General features: G+C 42.2%; 1 long non-coding RNA gene across 1 annotated transcript in view; it reads left to right on the top strand.

The window, feature by feature from the left end:
- The first annotated feature begins 3,230 nt into the window (after positions 1 to 3,230).
- Positions 3,231 to 21,678, top strand: part of LOC136308019 (uncharacterized) — a 172,941-nt gene continuing 154,493 nt past the window's right edge. The window contains exons 1-2 of the long non-coding RNA XR_010726035.1: positions 3,231 to 3,412; positions 4,549 to 4,943. This is a non-coding gene — a long non-coding RNA (uncharacterized lncRNA). The remainder of the gene's footprint in view (positions 3,413 to 4,548; positions 4,944 to 21,678) is intronic.

Below are 21,678 nucleotides of genomic sequence, written 5' to 3'. Positions count from 1 at the left end.
TCCTCAGCACCCAGGCCAACTTTGCTCCAATGGAGCCTTGGCTGCAGGAAGGGAAGAGAGAGACAAAGAGGAAGGAGAGGGGGAGGAGTGGAGAAGCAGATGGACGCTTCTCCTGTGTGCCCTGGCTGGGAATCGAACCCGGGACTCCTGCATGCCAGGCCGACACTACCACTGAGCCATCCGGCCAGGGCAAGATAAATATCTTAATAAGAAATCAATACCTAAATAACCTCAGTCCTTTTTTAATTGAAGGTGGGTATAACAAACCACAGGTAGATGGATGAAAATAAAAATGAACAGTTTGTGTTCTTATTTTTACACGGTAGCTGCTATTATGTTAAGGTGCTGGAATGTAGGCCAGGCAAGGTGGACTAATGCAGACTTGCCATGTAAGTAGTCATCCCCTCCCCCCATGAGGCAGTCTATCAGCCAGAGAGGCGTGGTGCAGTCTGACTGATGTACCAGCATCCTTTGGGATACTTAGCTTTGAAATATTGTTATTAGACAAAAGAAGTGGCTCTGGAATCATTTCACAGCGGGCATTTTTTGTATAGAATGAAAACAGGCTGGCAACATCAAGGACCGTCCAACCAAGGCCTTGACACAGCTGCTTAGTCCTGATGGAGTGCAAGTTCATGCACATTACTGTTCAGGGGAGGAAACCTGAGAGACCCAGGTCCTCCTGTGTGTCCAGCCATGCTGAAGGCAGGAAATGGGAGAGACTCACGTCTCAACTCCAGGATCATTTCAAGTTCATTGGTTCCCAGCTTTTTTTTTGAGCAGGGGTTACATAGTCCCTTGAAAATATGGTAAAAGCTATAGACTTTCTCCCCAGAAAAAAATAAATGTACACACCAGACATTTGCCTACCTATCATCCTCTCCTTCTTGACTTATGGATCCCAGGAAAAGAACCCCTAACCTCTATTCAAGAAACAAAATACCTAATCAGAACTAGCATGAAATGCCTACTGTAGGTCAGACATCTTCCTCACATCATCTCAATTCTCACAGCAACTCTATGAGAGAAAATATACTATTATGCCCATTCTGCAGATGATGAAACTGAGGACTAGACCTCATAAAAACTTGACAAACATCACACAGGCAGAAAGTAGCAAAGAGAGCTGGAACCCAGATATGGCTGATTCCATTTTGAACCTTTAGCACTGTGTGGTCAAGGAATGGTGACCCCTCCATGGCAACATGAAACCTATGCTATTGATGCCTGAAAACATGTCACCTTGTCCTCCCCATAGCCTTTTGCCAATAGATAAAACACGACTAAGACATTGCAGGGTAAAATATGTCAACAATTAATACAGGATTTTCTAAGCACAATAGATATTCAAAACTTACTTGCTATTGTTGATGCAATTGACTCTGTTCTGTCTCCAATGGAATACAAGATTAAAAAACAAAAGGATTGGTCTTTAAAAGCTTATCTAAAAAAAACTTCTCTATAAGTGTAGTAATGATTTTAACTATGCCCAAAAGAAGGTCTGGTCTTCAGTCTCTAGCAGGCCGTCTCGGAGTCCTTGGAGTGTCCTATTCAATAAGTGTCTTTGTGATTTGGGGATCTTGAAGCATACCAGAATACCTAAAAATGTGACTTATGGTGGGGCTTTAGAGTCACACAGTGACTTTTGAGACCTGCAGTGGGTCTGGAGACTGAGGTCAGCCACAAGGGCAGTTGACCAGGAAGCCCCAGCAAACACTCTGGATACCAAGGCTTGGGATAATTTCTTTCACTGGCAACATTCCATGTGTAATGTCACACATCGTTGCTGGGAGGACAACTGGAAGCTCCATCTTTGGAACCTCCCTGGACTTTGTCTCATCACCTCTTCACTTGGCTGTTATAAACTGTAGCCTTGAGTGTAATAGCCTTCAGAATTATCAACCCAAGGGTAAACTTCGGGTGTCACAGACTTAAAGTTGGTGACTGAGGGGAGGATGCTCTTATGGGTTGTACCCTCTTAACTTCTCACTACTTGAGATTAAAAACAAATACACAGTTTATCAGAACACCTTGATTTTAAATTATAAAAGGGCCTGACCTGTGGTGGCTCAGTGGATAAAGCATTGACCTGGAATGCTGAGGTTGCTGGTTCGAAACCCTGGCCTTGCCCAATCAAGCCACATATGGTAGTTGATGCTTTTCCCTCCTCCCCAATTGTCTTTCTCTTCTCTCTAAAAATGAGTGAATAAAACCTAAAGTAAAATATAAAAGTTTGAGCCTTCTGATCAGGGCTACAAAGTTTCATTGACAGGAAGATGGGAATAGGTATAAAATATCTCATTGCATCCTTACTCTACATCCCTATAGTCCTGAAAGCTGAGAACATACGTATTTATAAGTTCCTAGTAAAGGTAAGTGACTTTTCCAAGACCATCCACTGATTGACAGAGACGAGACCAGAATTTACTCCATTTTATTTATTCATGTGGAAGGAATATATTCTGGAAGAGTGCACCTGATATAGGAGAATACTATTGTCCATGACTCACAATAAAGATGTTTTATACACTACCAATCAGTTCTTCTTAATCCTATACTTTTTCACCCTGTCCCCCGCTACCTTCCCTTCTGGCCTCCGAGAGTTTGTTCTCTGTATCTATGAGCTTGTTTCTATTTTGTTTGTTTGTTTATTGTGTTTAGATTCCTTAGTAAATTATATCATGTGATATTTGGCTTTCTCAGTCTGGCTTATTTCATGGGGAATGTAGTTAACAATGTTGTAATACTGGGTACTTGAATTACCAGAGGGGACAATTTGTAACCTATGTGAATGGCTATCTACTGTGCTGAACACCTGAAACTAATAAAAAATAGTTTTGGATGAAAACTGTCATCAAAAAATACAATAATAAGAAATATATTTTAAAAGTAAAAAAATGTTATATATATAATTTAGATTTTCAGGTTGTTAAAATAACCACAGAAATATAGTACAAGGGGTGCTGCAGGTCCTGAGATCGATGGTCAACACCACCTCATTCCTTGCCATGCCGTCGAAATGCACTATTACCGTTTTCACTGCTGTGTATACTACCTCTCTATGCAGCAGAAGGCAAGTTAGGAAACCTTCTTTAGTTCTGTCTTTTTCCTGCACAGATCCTTGGTCTTACAATGGAAAGATGCATAGATAATACAGTGGCACAATTGTAGGAGGACAATGATGACTATATTTGTGAAACATTTATTGAAGGACTGGAGTGCTGATTTCATCTCAGGATAAAGAATAAACTTCTTACCAATTAACATGGACCAGAAATGTATTCGGCTGCTCTACCAGGAAGACCACAGAAGACCCTTGTTGGAAATTAAGTGTTTATTGGAGGACTGAATTAGATCAGTGGCATCATTTATGGGCAGGCAGACTTGAGCTGAACACTCAATTTCCGCACAGGTTAGTGTGCCCCAGGCTAGCCATTACCTCTGTAAGCTTCCTCATCCAAATCTGAAATATGGGAATAATAACTATGCTTGTGTCATTGAGGGTTAAGCAAGATACACGCTAAGGGCTTCTCAAGTAGCACAAAAACGCTAAAAATTTCTATTTTTTATTTTATGCCTTAAAAAAAGAACAATAAAAGCCTTCCATTAAAGAAATCTGACCAAGGAAGCTTAAACAAGTGAAATGGAAGTTTGTTTTATTTTTTAAATGAAGCCAATGTGACAATCCTTATTCTCTAGAAAAGTAGGAAAATCTGATAGGTTTGTACTTCCTGTTCATCTCATCTGGTTAAGAGTAAAGTAGTTCCTGGGAGCATTTCCTACTGGGTCCAGTGTATTAGTCAGGACAAGTAACCACCAGCTTATGCAGGAGACAGATTCCAAAATCTCAGTATCTAAAAACAATAGAAGGCTATTTTTCACTCAGACAAAGAGGGGATTATCTTCCCAGCAGTGAGTCAGATATCCAAGGTCCTTTCACCTTGTGACAGGGCCATCTCAATGCATAGCTTCCAGGTCACGTGAAGGGAAGGGAGGGATTAAGTTGAGATAAAACCCTCCCTGTGCGTGTGTCCTTTACGCTCACACTACCACCACACTCACAACACTCTTGACACCAGATGTGTAGGTTTTCCACACGTCAAGCAATTTGGACACAAGCTGAGTATCCTACAATTTAATTCAGTTCTGATACTATCCATCTGGTGCTAGCATCAGATCCACAGGTTACAGACTCAGCCCTATAACACTGCCCCTACTTCAAATGCCCATCACAAGTAGTAGGTCCCCAGGTCACCCCAACTTCTGTCTGACTTGGCTATAAAACAGAGGTTCCCATGACCATTCTCCTTGGATTCAAGCATTTTTCTAGAGTGGCTCATAGAACTCAGGGAAACACTTACTTAGGCTTACTGGTTTATTAAAAGGGGTACAATAGGCTCTGGCTGGTTGGCTCAGTGGTAGATCATTAGCTCACTGTGTGGCTGTCTTGTGTTCAATTCCCAGTCAGGGCACACAGGAGAAGCAACCATCTGCTTCTCCACCCCTCACCCTCTCCTTACTTTCTCTCTCTCTTTTCCCCTCCTGCAGCCATGGCTCAATTGGTTCAAGTGCATCAGGCCTGGGTGCTGAGGATGGCTCCGTGGAGCCTTCACCTCAGGCACTAAAAATAGCTTGGTTATCAGCAGTCCCAGATGGACAGAGCATCAGCCCCAGACTGTGGTTGCCAGGTGGATCCCAGTCAAGAGGCTTGCAGGAGTCTGTCTCTCTATCTCCCCTCCTGTCACTTGGAAAAGAAGAAAAAGAAGGGGGGTATAAAGAAGTATGACAATGAACAGCCAGATGAAGAGATTTCTGTCCCTGTGGATTTGGGATGTGCAGCCTCCTGGCATGTAGAAGTGTTCATCAATCCAGAAGCTCTCAGAACCCAACTTCTGGTGTTTTATGGAGGCTTTATCATGTAGGCACGATCAATTATTAACTCAGTTTCCAACTTCTCTCTTCCCAGAGTGCAGGGAGTGGGACTTAAGTCCCAAGTTTCTAATTATGGTCAGTGACCAGCTCCCATCCTGAACCTACCAAATCACCTCATTAGAACAAGACAGTACCATTGCCCAGTAAATTCCAAGGGAATTAGTAGCTCTGTGTCAAGATCCAAAGTCCAAGACCAAATATTAGAACAAAAGATACTTCTGATGTTCTTATCACTTAGGAAATTACATGAATTTTAAGAGTTTGGTGACAGGAACCAGGGAGAGTGACCAATGTATACACTTTATTATTTCACAGGGATGGAGAAGATACACCAGCTCTTAACATCCATGGCCATGAAGCAACATGCATCCTTTTTAGATCTGATCATATGAACTCACAGGAAAATATAGGGAAGCACGTGCTATTCACTGAGCATGTTGTCTGCCAAGGTCAGTCATCTGAACCTACAAACACAGTCCTTCCACATTGCTGAGACTACCTGGACCTGGAGTCTCTGCTCCTGTTGTCACATGGGTAAACCGCAACTAGTCCTCAAACTCAGTGCACATCTTCAGGCCTCCAAACTCCTGTACTGCCTCTCATAGGATGCATGGGCTCACACCTGCACTTCAGAAATTACCTGTGGGTCAGTTACAGCTGTCTCCTCCCCAGGTCAGACCACGAGGTCTCTGAGGCAGAACTCAGACACGTTCTGCCAGCAGACATGGATGGAACCTGTCATGTGTGCCTGGTGCTGGGGTAGCAACAAATGTTCACAGTGAACAAAACCCACCCTGGAGGAGGGCACAGAGAACAAACATGTAGCCAAGTCTCAATAGGACCATTTCTGATTGGAACAAAATAACAACCTGGAGGTAAACTTCTTAAAGAGGGAACATTTGAAGGAAACTGAAGCTCAATCCTCTCTCCACAACCCCAGCCTCATCTTCTCCTCCTTGGATGTCATTTTCTCCACTGTTCCTTAGTTTTTTCCCATTTTTATCACATGTATTTCTTTGGGGGGTTTTCTATAGTAAAGAACTAAAAACATAAATATCTAAAACACTAAAAATGTTTCCTTCACTCACCTTTGTAGGACATGCTTCCAGAAGCCTCTCTCAATGTTCTCTGGTTTGTTACTGTTCTTGGATCTTAAAATGCAGATGCCCGGGTTGAACTGAGATGTGGCCCAGCCGAAACTAAGTGAAAAGTAATTTTCATGCATAATGGCCTACATGTGATCTGGCCATGGACATTCCAGGAAGGCAATGCAGGATTGTGTATATTTTATTTTATTATTTTTTATTTGGATTGTGTCTATTTATAATCACTTCAAACCAAGGTCTAACTCCCCAATTACTTTTGCATGAGTTGCCAAGATGTTTCTTCGACATTCAAAAATCTGATTTCAAATGTAGCATTCACCCTGATTATGTTGTTACCTACAATGATAATGCAGAGAACTGAAACAAGGGGGAACTCTGATTTCCATAACACATGAGAACTCTTCTGCAGGCAGAAATTTTTATCAACATTTTTTTTTTAGATTTCATTTATTCATTTTAGAGAGAGAAGACAGAGAGAGAGAGAGAGACAGAGAGAAAGGGGGAGGACCAGGAAGCATCAACTCCCATATGTTCCTTGACCAGGCAAGCCCGAGGTTTAGAACCAGCAACCTCAGCGTTCCAGGTCGACGCTTTACCCATTGAGCTACCGCAAGTCAGGCTGCAGGCAGAAATTAACAAAGAAAACCCAGTGCTAGAGCCTCCCCTGCCTGTTAAAAGTTGAGACATTTCCAAACCTACCAGTTGGGGTCCTCACGGACTGACTGTTCCCATGGGGCTCTGGTTCACTCAAGCCTCAGATGGCATTCCTGGGGCAGCAGGCCACCGCAAATCAGAAGGTAAGTGATATCATGACCAGATTCAGACGCGGGTATTCGTTTCCTCCTCCCAAAACTTCAAGTTCTGTATGATCCACTTGCCAAGGCCAAAATCATCATGTGTCACGTTTATAAATAGCTCCAGACATCTTTAGAGGGGCCTGGGGTAGGGGGTTGGCTGGAACATAAACAGCATGGCTGAGATGAGAAAGGGGAGATTTTTTTTCATGTCCTCAACATTGCTTTTTAAATTTTATTTTTATTTATTTTTAAATTTCTCCACTGATTTGAGAGGAGAGAGAGACAGAGAGAGAGAAGCATCAACTTGTTTCCTGTAGTTGGTTCATTTAGTTATGATTCATTGATTGCTTCTTTTATGTGACCTGACCGTGGGTGGAACCTGTAGCCTCTGGTGCATCAGGTAGACACTTGATCCACTGATCTTCCTGGCCAGAACTAATTTTTATTATATTTTATTTTTTTAATTGAATTTTATTGGGATGACACTGGTTAACAATTATACAGGCTTCAGGTGCCCAATGCTACAACACATCTCTGTGCACCGTCTTGTATGTTCACCCCCCCAGTCAGGTTTTCATCCATCAACATTTATCCCCCATATACTGACTTTCCTCTACCTACCTTGACCACAATCACCAGCTGTTGTCTGTGTCCATGAGTATTTTTTTGTCCTGTTTTGCTCTATTCCTCCACCTGCCTCTCCCAATTTATAAAGTCCTTTTCCTGAAGTTGCTTTGTGTGAAATGGAAGCATCAAGCCAGCCCATCACAAAACCAAGGGTTTTCAGGCGAACTGCACTTTGGAGTTAGATTTGGAGTTTTATGACAGGAACAGTCTGCACTTGATGGGAAGACTCCTTAGAGTGTGGGGAACTGAGTTTGGGAGATATATAAAGGACTGGGATACTGAAAAGAATATCAGACTTACATCCTGAAGATGCCAATGGCCCAGCTTATTTGAGGAACGGAAACCCCTCTCTTGGTTTGCTGACTTGATGCTGTGCTCAGCCTCAAACGGAGGAGGTCACACTGAGCTCCTGCTCACTGTCTGGGCCAAAGTTCCAGATCTGTATTCTCTGCAGACACAGGAGTGAACTTGAGTGAGAAATGTGTGTAAGGAGGGGCCAGCCGAACTGATTCTAACTCAGAAATCCTGTGGGATTCCACATAACCCTCTGCAGCCTGTAAAGCGCCGCATAACCCTCTGCGGCCTGTGGTCTGACATATCCACGTCACCCATGGCAGAGGTCTAAGGCATCAAAGATGCTGACCAACTGTCCATTGACCACTCCGCATGGCTGGATGTGTGTAGTCACAGGAGGCTACCTAACTATCGATTTTAACCCATAGAACACCTCAACTCTGGTGTCCTTATCACTATTTATCACTGGTTGCGTCCTCAGAGGTGTGTGAGCCCAAGCATAGAGGGTGAGGACTAAGGTCCAGCTGCAAAGGGATACAGAGCCTTGTCCTGTGATCCTGTGAGAAGTGAGGGCACAGCTGGGCCATAGCAATGAGGGCAGTGGTGGGCCCTCCGCCAGGCCACTGCTGTCCACTGCAGACTCTCAGGAAGGACCAGGCTATTCATGTTCCAAAACGAGCTCCTGAACTGTGGAGAGAGGCGGGAGCCGGGCTAGGTAAGTGCAAGGCTGGGGGAGGGTCAACAGCACACAGACGAATACAACCTGGGGTGTGCGGTCTCCAGAGAACAGCACTGAACCAGTGAGAGCCTGCAGGGTCGCCTCCGCTCTTGGGGGCGTGCATGTGTGCTGGAGGAAGTGTGTTAATTTCTAAATGAGTCCTAAAATTACTTTCCTGCCAACCAGTAACATCTGCTCGTGAGATTAGATGTGTACATGACTTACCACCTCTGTTTTGCTGCTCCAGAGGTGGCAGATAACGAAGAAACAGACAGCATGGATGAATGGATGACAGCAAACTGCATGGCTTTCATCTCTCGGACTGACCCCACCCTAACCCCTCAATTCAAATCATGATCAACGACCTTGGTTCCCAAACCTTCCCAGGATTACATGAGATACCTCCCCTGTGTCTGTCCTTCCCAACAGCCCAACTGAGTTCAGGAATCTGAGCCTTCAGACTTCAATATGTCACAAAAGTGCCACCTCCTATGTCACCCCTTCTACTGCCACACTGGTTGGAAACTAAAAACAAAGTCTCCTGCTCTCAACAGTTGCCCACTTTCAATCCTTTGGGTCAAGTTCCTAGATGCTAGTGTGAGGACTCATCCTGAAGCAAGACTCCAGGACAAAGTGTGTCTTATAAATAGTGTTCAGCTCTTTCCATGGCCCAGGCATTTTCTAGCTGGGAGGTCAGCTTCAGGGTCCAAGTTGCTCTGTGATGCCCAGGAAGACTCAGGAATCCAACTTGGGACAAGATGCCCTGGGTCCTGAATGTTTGGGGTCTCAGCACTAGAACCTGAACTCCTCAAGGACTGGGTCCCAGACTAATGATTCTAGCACAGTTCCAATGTTTGTGTACGGTTTTTTCTCATACCACCACCAGGCAATTCCCTGTCACCAGCGGTGTCCTACAATTCAACTCAGTTCTGACATGTCTACCAGGAGACAGAGTCAGAGCCCACAGTTTAATGGCTCAGTCCCATAAGACACACCCCACCCCCTTCAGATGTCAATCACAAACCCAAGTTGTCACCTGTGTGATCAACAGACTAGAGATCGAAGTTTCCAACAACTCCCTCCTTGAGTTTGGTTAGTTTGCTAAAGCAGCTCATAGAACTTGGAGAAACATTTTACTTATTATATCATAAGTTTATTTTAGAAAGATATAACTCAAGGACAGCCAGATGGAAGAGATGCCCAGGCCACGGTGTGAGGGAAGGGCCATAGGACTCCCACACCCTCTCCATGCAAGCCACTCCGCACACCTCCCTATGCTCACCAAACCCTGCCCTTTTTGGGTTTTTATGGAGACTTCATTACAGAGGCATGAGTGATTAAATCATTGGTCATTGGTGACTGATTCAACCTCCAGCCCCTCTCCCCTCTCTGGAAATCAGGGAGTGGGACTGAAAATTCCAACCCTCTATTTGAGCGTGTTTCCTCTGGTAACCAGCATCCCTCCTGAGGTGTTTCCAAGTGTCCCCACCTCTGTCTCAGGTATATGGTGGGCAGGCAGCCTCTCTGTCTTCATTAAATAGATCTATCCAGGGCACAAATATTTTCCCTTAAATAAGGTATGAAGGGTAGAGAACTGACCCATGATGGACACTTGAGTTTGCAAAAATCTATTAATTTAAGACTGATTCATCAAGACTTTTTCTTTTTGTCAAGCTGTGCATAGCCAGCCCCATGCTTCCTCCAAGACCTCCGCCTTATGCCTGCCTCAGAGATCTTGCTAAAAGCTCCTTGCTTAAGACCTTGTAGGGGCTCCAGCAGCGGAAAACCCAAGCCCCTTGGCAGAACATAAAGCCCACCCCAATCCGACCCCTCCTGCCTTTCTGCCCTCGTAGTCTCCAGCCTGTGTTTATCTTATGTACCACAACACTGTGCTGCTTACAGTCCCCTGAGTGGGAAGACTCTCTAGTCCCCGGGTATTTCCCTATAAAACTGCTGTTCAGCCTCCAGGGCTCACATCTGGGTGCGCTGCTTCTGAGAGTCTGTCTCCCTCCTCTGCATCACGGTGCCTCACTCATTACAGTGGTCCTAGCTGCTTGTGTGCCGGTCTGTCTCTGCCATTCTCAGTGACTGCTGTGATGTCAGGAGCTGTTCCTCTCTCCGAACTGCTCACACCACACACTGGGAGGGAGGAAGAGGGGAAGGTGTTTCCACATCTCTGACAGTATAAAGACATGCTTTGCAAAGCACGAGTCACTTGATACATGTAGGACATTCTATGTTGTTGCTATTGGAAGTAGAGGTAACATTTGGGTCGTTATTATCACCTACATTAAAATAAAGGTACAAAGTAGCAGCGGTCCCACACTGAGCAGGCAGCAACCTTCATGGACAATAAAATCATTGCTTAAGGGTAGAATTTCTCACTGGGCAAGAGACATCATTATATAAAGCAAATGGGGTTTGTTTTCCAATTACAGTCTCTTTCTAGGGTTTCAGCAGCCACCAGGTGTGAATGTCAAGGGGACCACACCGTCTGCTCATGTGATTACATGATTTGTCCTGTTTGTTTTTCAGGCATAGGACCCTGAGTGTGTCCACTTGGGGTTAAGGTAGAGCAGCATCCGGTGTGCTGAACCCATTTCCTGCAGGCCTGGCAGGAGCCCAGACAGAAACCAGGCCCACAGTCCCAGTGACCATAGCCCCTGGTTTTCAGTACAGAGATGGCTCCACATACATTTTGGCTGGTCCAGGGATCAGGCCATGCACCCCTATATTTTCTTCCAAATATGCAGATGCCCTACAGGTGGCTCTTAGTGATGGAAGCTTGGTTTGAAAGTCACCAGCATCCTCTGGGACCCCGAATGTCTCGTTGCCCACCTGTAGTCCCAGGGTTAGACACTCCCCTAAGGAGACTGAGCTGAGCTGAGCACTGTTGGTTACATACAACACACATGGACCAAGGACACAGACCTATGGTGTTCCCATGCTTCTCATGTAGCCATTTCTGTGTCTGGGGCCTGGGCAGACAAGCGCCCTGATGCCAGTGTTATTCGGCAGGTGAATGTAGTCTTGGGATGAAGCCACGGCAAACCAGGCACCATTGGGGCCCTGAGATGTCCTGCATGGCTCTACAAAGAGCTACGTATATGTATGGCTTTTTCAAAATTCTGAAATCAGAATCATTTATTATCTCTCTTTTTCTCTCAAGAGAAGGTTCAGAGGCAGAAAACTACTTTTTTTTTAAACAAAATTTAAAATATTTGAACTGTTGATTGCATTGTGTGCCCATCACCCAAAGTCAAATCATTTCCTATCACTGTATATTTATTTGTCCCTCTTTACAGAAAAATATTTCAAAAGAAAAAAAACAATTTTATTTGCAAAAAGGGGCAAGGAATCCAGACTTCAGTAAGACAAGCTCATTCAATAACAAAATCCAACAGGTGTCTGATGTTAAAACCCTCATGCTATGACCATGTTTGTATCTGTCTTACGTAGTGGGGAACATCAAGCCCTTGCAGGATCACCATCTACATGTATGTGACAGCCTCAGACATCCACCCTGAAAAAGTCAGGGATCAGAGTCCAGACTTACAGGAAATGCTCGAGATTTTGTTCCCTGGAGACCAAAACTAGACAGAGTGTTATTTTTATTTTACATGAAGGTACAAAGTGTCTTTTCTCCCTGATTGTGAAAATGATCTGCAGAGACATGGGTAGTGGAGGCTGGGCCACATGTCAGTTTCCACATGATGAATCATTTGTTTACATTTGATCCACTTATCTCCTAAGTTCAATATCATTTAAGTCCCTTCAAAGACAAAAATAAAATCTGTATCACACCTAAGAGGATGCATATTCTTCTACTAAAATCAAGAAGTTCATGGAGTCACAAGGAAAGTGGCTTATATAAAAAGTGACATATGTCATTTTACATTAAAGAAGTTAAAAGATGAAGTAGTGCCCAGGTGGCTTAGTTTTATGTCTTTCAGCATTTTTCTTATTCCCTGAACACCTTCTGAGACACGTGAATCATTACATCTGTTGATCATAATGAAGCAGAAAAATATCTGGAAGTCGCACCATCTTCAGTATTTCCTGTTACCCTATGGCAGCCAATGTGCTTTGTGATTCAAGAGACTGAACTTAGAAAGCAGGATATTCTTGGTTCTGAATTCTGTACCATGGTCTTGAAACCCATACCAAAGATTAGCACTGAAAATCAAAGCTTTTATTTGCAGGCATCTGACTTTCTGAGGAAGCGTCTTGGAGTCGGCCCTGGCAGGTTGGCTCAGTAGATAGCCCAGCATGCGGACGTCCCAGGTTTGATCCCAGGTCAGGGCACACATGAGAAGCAACCATTTGCTTTTCTTCCCCTCCCTCTCCCCTTCTCTCTCTCTTTCCCTCTCACAACCAGCGGCTCGGTTGATTCGAGCATCAGTCCAAGACGAGGATTGCCAGGTGGATCCCTGACAGGGCACCTGCAAGAGTCTATCTCCCCTCCTCTCACTTAAAAAAAAAAAAGAGTATTGGAGACTCATTAAGAACTCAGAGCAAGCCCTGGCCGGTTGGCTCAGTGGTAGAGCGTCGGCCTGGCGTGCAGAAGTCCCAGGTTCGATTCCCGGCCAGGGCACACAGGAGAAGCGCCCATCTGCTTCTCCACCCCTCCCCCTCTCCTTCCTCTCTGTCTCTCTCTTCCCCTCCCACAGCCGAGGCTCCATTGGAGCAAAGATGGCCCGGGTGCTGGGGATGGCTCCTTGGCCTCTGCCCCAGGTGCTGGAGTGGCTCTGGTCGCAATGGAGTGACGCCCCGGAGGGGCAGAGCATCGCCCCTGGTGGGCGTGCCGGGTGGATCCCGGTCGGGCGCATGCGGGAGTCTGTCTGACCTTCTCTCCCTGTTTCCAGCTTCAGAAAAATACAAAAAAAAAAAAAAAAAACTCAGAGCAAAAGAAACACACATGCATATGCACACACATGCACACATGCTTTGACCTGTCTCCCCACCATTTCGAGAGGAGAGAAATGTCCTGGGCTGGGGATTGAGGCCTGTTTTTGCTGAGAAGACCCAACTCTGATTCTAATTCCTTCCCTTCTAATCAATGTACTTTGAGAAGTACATTGCTTTTTTTTCATTTACTCATTGAACAAATAGCTTTGAATCTCTATTTTATCCCTTCCAAAGTAGAGACTGTGTTGGGTTTGGATTACCCCAGGGGACACAGAAGATCTGAGCTCACACTGAGGATGCTTACAGGGTCATACCCATCCATCATGCTACCTACATGCCTCCACTCACTTGTAGGGACACTCAGAGAGAACTGTAGGGATTGAGTTATATCTCCCCCAAACTCCTATGCTGAAGTGCTCATCTCTAATATCTCAGACTATGACTTCATTTGGAGACAGTGCCTATAAGAGTTAATCAAGTTAAATTGAAGTCATTCGAGTGGACCCTACTCCAACATGACTGGTATCCTTATAAGAAGGTGAAATTTGGAGACAGATGTGGACACAGGAAGATAGCCATGGTGAATGTGAAGACAGATAGCCATTGACAAGCTAAGGAGAAAGCCTGGAACAGCTCTTTCCCTCACAGCCCTTAGAAGGAACCAGCCCTGCCAACACCTTGATCTTGGGCTTTTAGCCCTTGTGACTGTGAGATAATAAACTTCTATTGTTTAAAACACCCAGTGTGTCACGCTTTGTTACAGCAGCCCAGGAAAATGGATACAGGAACCAACCCAAACCCTTCAAACGTTCATCTCCTGACACATACAGATGCCCCTAGTACACAGTGATGTCTGTCCTTGCTGTCCTTGTCTGTCCTTTTCTGTCTGTCCCCTTAAGAATTTGTGGGTCATACGCATCCTTGGCAGCTAGGAAGATGTCTCCAGCAGTGGATGAGGCAGGTAGGATGTGAAGTTAAGTAGCTTTTGGATTCCTGGTCACTCTGTTCTGCTAATTCCTTTGAAGTATATCTGCTGGTGTGCCTCCTACCCAGAAGCCAGTGATCCTTTTCCAGGGGATGTCTCCTCTTTCCTCTCCCTTTATCAGTGACATAGAGTACCCCTTGACCACATTAATGCCTCGGCACCCCTTTCCCAACCACTGCTTACTGGGCCAGGGTGCAACCTTGACCAAGCTAGACTAATCAGATTTTCTTATTCCTGAAATTCCCCTTTAGAACAGAGAGAGAATCAGAGTTTTTGCCTGTGGCTGAACTTGGAAGTGTACATTTGGCGCTGAGGGTGTCCATTCACTAGGGTAGGCAGGACAAGCAGGAAAAAGCAGCTATAAAAAAGAAGAAGAGCACTGGAAGACAGGAGGAAACCGGAGCAACAGCCACAGCCAGTCGGTGCCGGCAATGCTCATACCCGAATGCCCAAGGCAGCAGCAGAGCGGTTGGTGGGCCTGCAGACAGACCACAACTAGGAAACAGGGAGACCACACTCATTGGACTTCAGTGGCCACACCCTTTTTATATACAGACAAATGGGAAGGCAGAGAAATGCAACCCAATTGAATCAAGAGAAACTCCCAGAAAAAGACATAATGAGTCAGATATAACCAAATTACTGGATGCAGAGTTTAAAATAATGATTGTTACGATGCTGAAAGATCTTAGAACAACAAGAGATGGTCATAACAAATAATTAAATAGAGATAGCAAGTATAAAAAAGGTCATTGAAATAATAAAAAAGAATCAGTCAGAAATTACAAATACAGTATCAGAAATAAAGACCACAATGGAAAGAATTAAAAGCAGGATGGATGAAACTGAGGATCAAATCAGCAAGTTAGAGGACAAGATAAACAAAGGCATGAAAGCAGAGCAGCAAAAAGAAAAGAGACTCAAAAAGTCTGAGGAAACTCTTAAGAGAGAGATCTGTGACAACATGAAAAGAAATAACATCTGCATCATAGGGGTTCCTGAAGAAAAAGAGAAAGAACAAGGCATAGAGACTTTGTTCAATCAAATCATAGCTGAAAACTTTCCTAAATTGATGCAAAAAAAGTCACACAAGTTCAAGAAGCACAGAGAATTCCATTAAAGAGAAACTCAAAGAAATCTACACTAAGACACATCATAATTAAAATAGCAAAGCTAAGTGATAAAGACAAAATATTAAAAGCTGCCAGAGAGAAAAAGGCCATCACCTACAAAGGAGCCCCCATAAGGATGACATCCGACTTCTCAACAGAAACACTTGAGACCAGAAGGGAATGGCAAAAAATATTCAAAGTAATGCAGAACAAGAACCTACAACCAAGACTACTTTATCCAGCAAGGCTATCATTTAAAATTGAAGGAGAAATAAAAAGCTTCCCAGATAAAAAAAAAGCTCAAGGAATTCATTACAACCAAACCAATGCTGCAAAAAATGTTAAGGGGTCTTTTATAAACAGATCAAAGGGGAAAAGGAATATAACAAAAAAGGAATACAACTTTAAAGAATGAAGTGGCAATAAACAACTACATATCAATAATAACCTTAAATGTAAATGGATTAAATGATCCAATCAAAAGACATAGGGTAGTTGCATAGATAAGAAAACAGGACCCTTACATATGCTGTCTACAAGAGACACACTTCAAAACAAAAGATGCACATAGACTAAAGGTAAAAGGATGGAAAAAAATATTTCATACAAATGGAAATTATATAAAGCTGGGGTACCAATACTTATATCAGACAAAATGGACTTTAAAACAAAGGCTATAGTAAGAGATAAAGAAGATCACTACATAATGATAAAGGGAGCAATCCAACAAGAATATATAACCATTATAAATATCTACACACCTAATATAGGAGCACCTAAATATATAAAGCAGACTTTGATGGATATAAAGGGCGAGATCAACAGCAATACTATAATAGTAGGGGATTTCAATACCCCACTAACATCAACAGATCCTCAAGAAAAAAAATTAACAAAGAAACAGCAGACTTAAAGGACACACTAGATCAACTTGATTTAATAGATATCTTCAGAATCTTACACCCTAAAGCAGCAGAATATACATTCTTTTCAAGTGCTCATGGTACATTCTCTAGTATAGACCACATATTAGGGCACAAAAGCAGTCTCAACAAATTTAAGAAGATTGAAATCATATCAAGCATTTTCTCTGATCACAATGGCATGAAACTAGAAATCAACCAGAACAGAAAAACTGAAAAATACTCAAACACTTGGAAACTAAATAGCATGTTATTAAATAACGAATGGGTTAACAATGAGATCAAAAAAGAAATAAAAAATTCCTAGAAACGAATGATAATGTGCATACAACAACTTAAAATTTATGGGACACAGCAAAAGCAGTACTGAGAGGGAAGTTCATAGCATTACAAGCATATCTTAAGAAGCTAGAAAAAGCTCAAATAAACAACTTAACCCTGCATCTAAAAGAACTAGAAAAAGAACAGCAAGTGAAGCCTAAATGTAGTAGAAGGAAGAAAATAATAAATATCAGAGCAGAAATAAATGACAGAGAGGCTAAAGAAACAATACAGAAGATCAATGAAACTAGGAGCTGGTTCTTTGAAAAGGTGAACAAGATCGATGAACCTTTAACCAGACTCACCAAGAAAAAAAGAGAGAGGACTCAAATAAATAAAATTAAAAATGAGAGTGGAGAAATAACAACTAACACAACAGAAATACAAAGGATTGTAAGAAAACAATATGAAGAACTGTATGCCAAAAAATTAGACAACCTAGATGAAATAGACAAATTCCTTGAAACATGTAATATTTTAAAAATCAATCGGGAAGAATCAGAAAACCTAAACAGACCAATTACAACAAATGAGATCGAAACAGTTATCAAAAAAAACCCAACAAACAAAAGCCCGGGGCCCGATGGCTTTACAAATAAATTCTTCCAATATACCTGGTGAATCTAGATGCTAAAATCCTCAACAAAATATTAACCAACCAGATCCAGCAATATATAAAAAAAATCATATACCATGATTAAGTGGAATTTATTCTAGGGAGGCAAGGCTTGTACAATATTCGCTAATCAATCAATGTGATTCATCACATAAACAAAAGAAAGGAGAAAAGCCACATGATAATTTCAATAGATGCAGAAAAAGCATTTGATAAAATCCAGCACCTAGTCATGATCAAAACTCTCAGCAAAGTGGAAATACAGGGAACATACCTCAACATGATAAAGGCCATCTATGAGAAACCCACAGCCAACATCATACTCAATGGGCAAAAATTAAAAGCAATCCCCTTAAGATCAAGAACAAGGCAGGGGTGCCCCTTTTCACTACTCTTATTCAACTTAGTCCTGGAAGTCCTAGCCACAGCAATCAGACAAGACGAAGAAATAAAAGGCATCCAAATTGGAAAAGAAGAAGTAAAACTATCATTATTTGCAGATGATATGATATAGTATATAGAAAACCCTAAAGTCTCAGTCAAAAAACTACTGGACCAGATAAATGAATTCAGCAAGGTAGCAGGATATAAAATTAATACTCAGAAATCAAAGGTATTTTTAAACACCAACAATGAACTCTCAGAAAGAGAAATTAAGGAAACAATCCCCTTCACTATTGCAAAAAAATAAATAAATAAAGTACCTAGGAGTAAATTTAACCAAGGAGATTAAAGACTTATACTTGGAAAATTATACAACATTGATAAAAGAAATCAAGGAAGATACAAACAAGCGGAAGCATATGCTGTGCTCATGGTTAGGAAAAATAAACATCATTAAAATGTCTATATTACCCAAAGCAACTTATAAATTCAGTGCAATACCAATTAAAATACCAATGACATACTTCAAAGATATAGAACATATATTCCAAAAATTTATATGGAACCAAAAAAGAACACAAATAGCCTCAGCAATCTTGACAAAGAAGAATAAAGTGGGTGATTTCACACTTCCTGATATCAAGTTATCCTACAAGGCCATTGTACTCAAAATAGCTAGATACTGGCATAAGAACAGGCATATACATCAATAAAACAGAACAGAGAACCCAGAAATAAATCCACACTTTTATGGACAACTGATATTTGACAAAGGAGGTAAGAGCATACAATGGAGTAAAGACAGCCTCTTCAACAAATGGTGTTGGGTAAATTGGACAGCTACCTGCAAAAAAAATGAAACGAGATCAGCAACTTACATCATTCACAAAAATAAACTCAAAATGGATAAAAGACTTAAATGTAAACCGTGAAACTATAAGCATCGTAGAAGAAAACATAGGCAGTAAGCTCTCCGACATCTCTCGCAGCAATATACAGTGTGTCTGTAAGTCATAGTGCACTTTTGACCGGTCACAGGAAAGCAACAAAAGTTGATAGAAATGTGAAATCTGCACCAAATAAAAGGAAAACTTTCCCAGTTTCATACCTATTCAGTGCAGTTCGATGTGGGCTCACACACAGATTTTCTAGGGCTCCTTAGGTAGTTATCCCTATAGCCTCTACAGATTCGTCACTGACTGATGGCCTACCAGAACGGGGTTTCTCCACCAAACTGCCGGTTTCCTTCAACTGCTTATCCCACCGAGTAATGTTATTCCTATGTGGTGGCGCTTTGTTATAAACGCACCGATAGATATTCACGTTGCACTTTGGTCACAGATTCGAATTTACCGAGCCACAGAACACACTGAACTTTCCTCTGTACCGTCCACATCTCGATTGGCATGGCCATGGGCTGCTCTGCTGTATACACCATGTTACATTATCATCTGCGCATGCGCACATGCTGCCACATTATCCTACAGAAACTGGGAAGGTTTTTCTTTTATTTGGTGCAGATTTCACATTTCTATCATCTTTTGTTGCTTTCCTGTGACTGGTCAAAAGTGCACCATTACTTTACGGACACACTGTATTTGCTGATTTATCTCCATAGGCAAGGGAAATAAAAGACAGGATAAATAAATGGGACTATATCAAACTAAAAAGCTTTTGCATAGCTAAAGACAATAAGAACAGAATAAAAAGACAAACTACACAATGGGAGAACATATTCAACAATACATTTGATAAGTGGTTAATAACCAAAATTTATAAAGAACTGGTAAAACTCAACATCAGGAAGATAAACAATCCAATCAAAAAATGGGCAAAAGAAATGAATAGACACTTCTCCAAAAAGGACATACAAATGGCCAACAGGTATATGAAAAAATGCTCAACATCACTAATCATTAGAGAAATGAAAATTAAAACCACAATGAGCTATCACCTCACACCAGTCAGAATGGCGCTCATCAACAAAACAACACAGAATAAGTGCTGGCAAGGATATGGAGAATAGAGAACCCTCCTGCACTACTGGTGGGAATGCAGACTGGTGCAGCCACTGTGGAAAACAGCATGGAGATTCCTCAAAAATTTAAAAATTGAACTGCCTTTTGACCCAGCTATCCCACTTTTAGGAATATACCCCAAGAACACCATAGCACTGTTTCAAAAGGAAAAATGCACCCCCATGTTTATGGCAGCATTGTTCAGAATAGGGAAGATCTGGAAACAGCCCAAACGTCCAACAGTGGACGATTGGATTAAAAAGCAGTGGTACATGTATACTATGAAATACTATGGGGTCATGAAAAAGAAGGCAATCTTACCTTTTGCGACAACATGATGGACATGGAAACTATTATGTTGAGTGAAATAAGCCAGGCAGAGAAATAAAAATATCATATGACCTCACTCATTTGAGGAATCCAATGAACAATGTGAACTGAGGAACGAAATTGAGACAGAGGAGGGATCAAAGGGACCAGAGGAAAAGAGAACAGAGGGAAAGGGGTTGATAGGATGGGATAAACCTGAAGGGAAGGGGGGAGGGCGCTATAGGGAGGGGGCAAGAGAGATGTTGAGGGGAATTCAGGGGAGGGAGGATGCATTTGGGGCAACACTAGAATCTATGTAAACACAATGAATTAAAATCATTTAAAAACAAAACAAAACAAAAACCATAGATCAAAATAAAAAATTTTAATTTATCAGCTAAAAATTAAATAAGCAATATTTTTAAATTGTTTTATTTTTATAATGGTTCAAAAACTTTTTTTTTTTTTTGTATTTTTCTGAAGCTGGAAACGGGGAGAGACAGTCAGACAGACTCCCGCATGCGCCCGACCGGAATCCTCCCGGCACGCCCACCAGGGGCAAGCTCTGCCCACCAGGGGGCGATGCTCTGCCCCTCCGGGGGGTCGCTCTGCCACCAGCGACCAGAGCCACTCTAGCGCCTGGGGCAGAGGCCAAGGAGCCATCCCCAGCGCCCGGGCCATCTTTGCTCCAATGGAGCCTTGGCTGCGGGAGGGGAAGAGAGAGACAGAGAGGAAGGAGTGGGGGTGGAGAAGCAAATGGGCGCTTCTCCTATGTGCCCTGGCCTGGGAATCGAACCCAGGGTCCCCCGCACGCCAGGCCGACGCTCTACCGCTGAGCCAACCGGCCAGGGCCTCAAAAACTTTTTTTATCCTATTTTTAAAATAGTATTAATAATGTCTGGGCATTATATCAATGTTCCATAAGACACATTATTAAAAATAACATGTAAATTTTCAAATATTTTTTTGATAATTCAGACATTTTTAGACAACTTCTTGTCAGATTATCTTTACCATATTATGTAACAAAGACTTTATACCAGTTTTGCAATTTTCTTGTTGTTCCTTAGAACTATATTTAATCATTTTTTTTCAAAAACCCCTTTAAATCCACTTAACTGGGAAGATGTGAACTGTAATACTTTAAGATACACTGAAAATAAACTAATATCCATTAGTACATTGTCAATTCATCTTAATTATAAAAATTCTCACTCTATTCTGAGAATAAATAAAAAATGTAAAAAAAAACTAATACTCTTTTGACAAAATGACTGCATAATTATTAGCAAAACTCCCCAGCTGAATGGATTTCCTTGCACAGCTCTTGGAGTGTCTTTCTCACAGCTGCCTGGATCACAAAGATCACTAACCTAAGTACTCTAAAAAACATCGTGACTACAATTAGACCTGAAGAGAGAACTGTCTGCATTTAATTAACTGTCCAAAATATTGCTTTTATTCAATTACATTTTGATGTGATGGCATCAGCCTAAGTAAAGGAACCTATGAGAAACTGCCTCTCATAGTGAGAAAACAGGAGAGAGCTAAAATTAAAATGAATTCAGGGCTTCTTCTTGCATCACCTAGCAGAGAATGGGTGAAAAGCAAGAAGTATCATCTCTCTA

The sequence above is a fragment of the Saccopteryx bilineata genome, chromosome 1, assembly GCF_036850765.1.
Source record: "Saccopteryx bilineata isolate mSacBil1 chromosome 1, mSacBil1_pri_phased_curated, whole genome shotgun sequence".
NCBI lineage: Eukaryota > Metazoa > Chordata > Mammalia > Chiroptera > Emballonuridae > Saccopteryx > Saccopteryx bilineata.
This window is presented reverse-complemented; position numbering and strand designations above follow the sequence as displayed.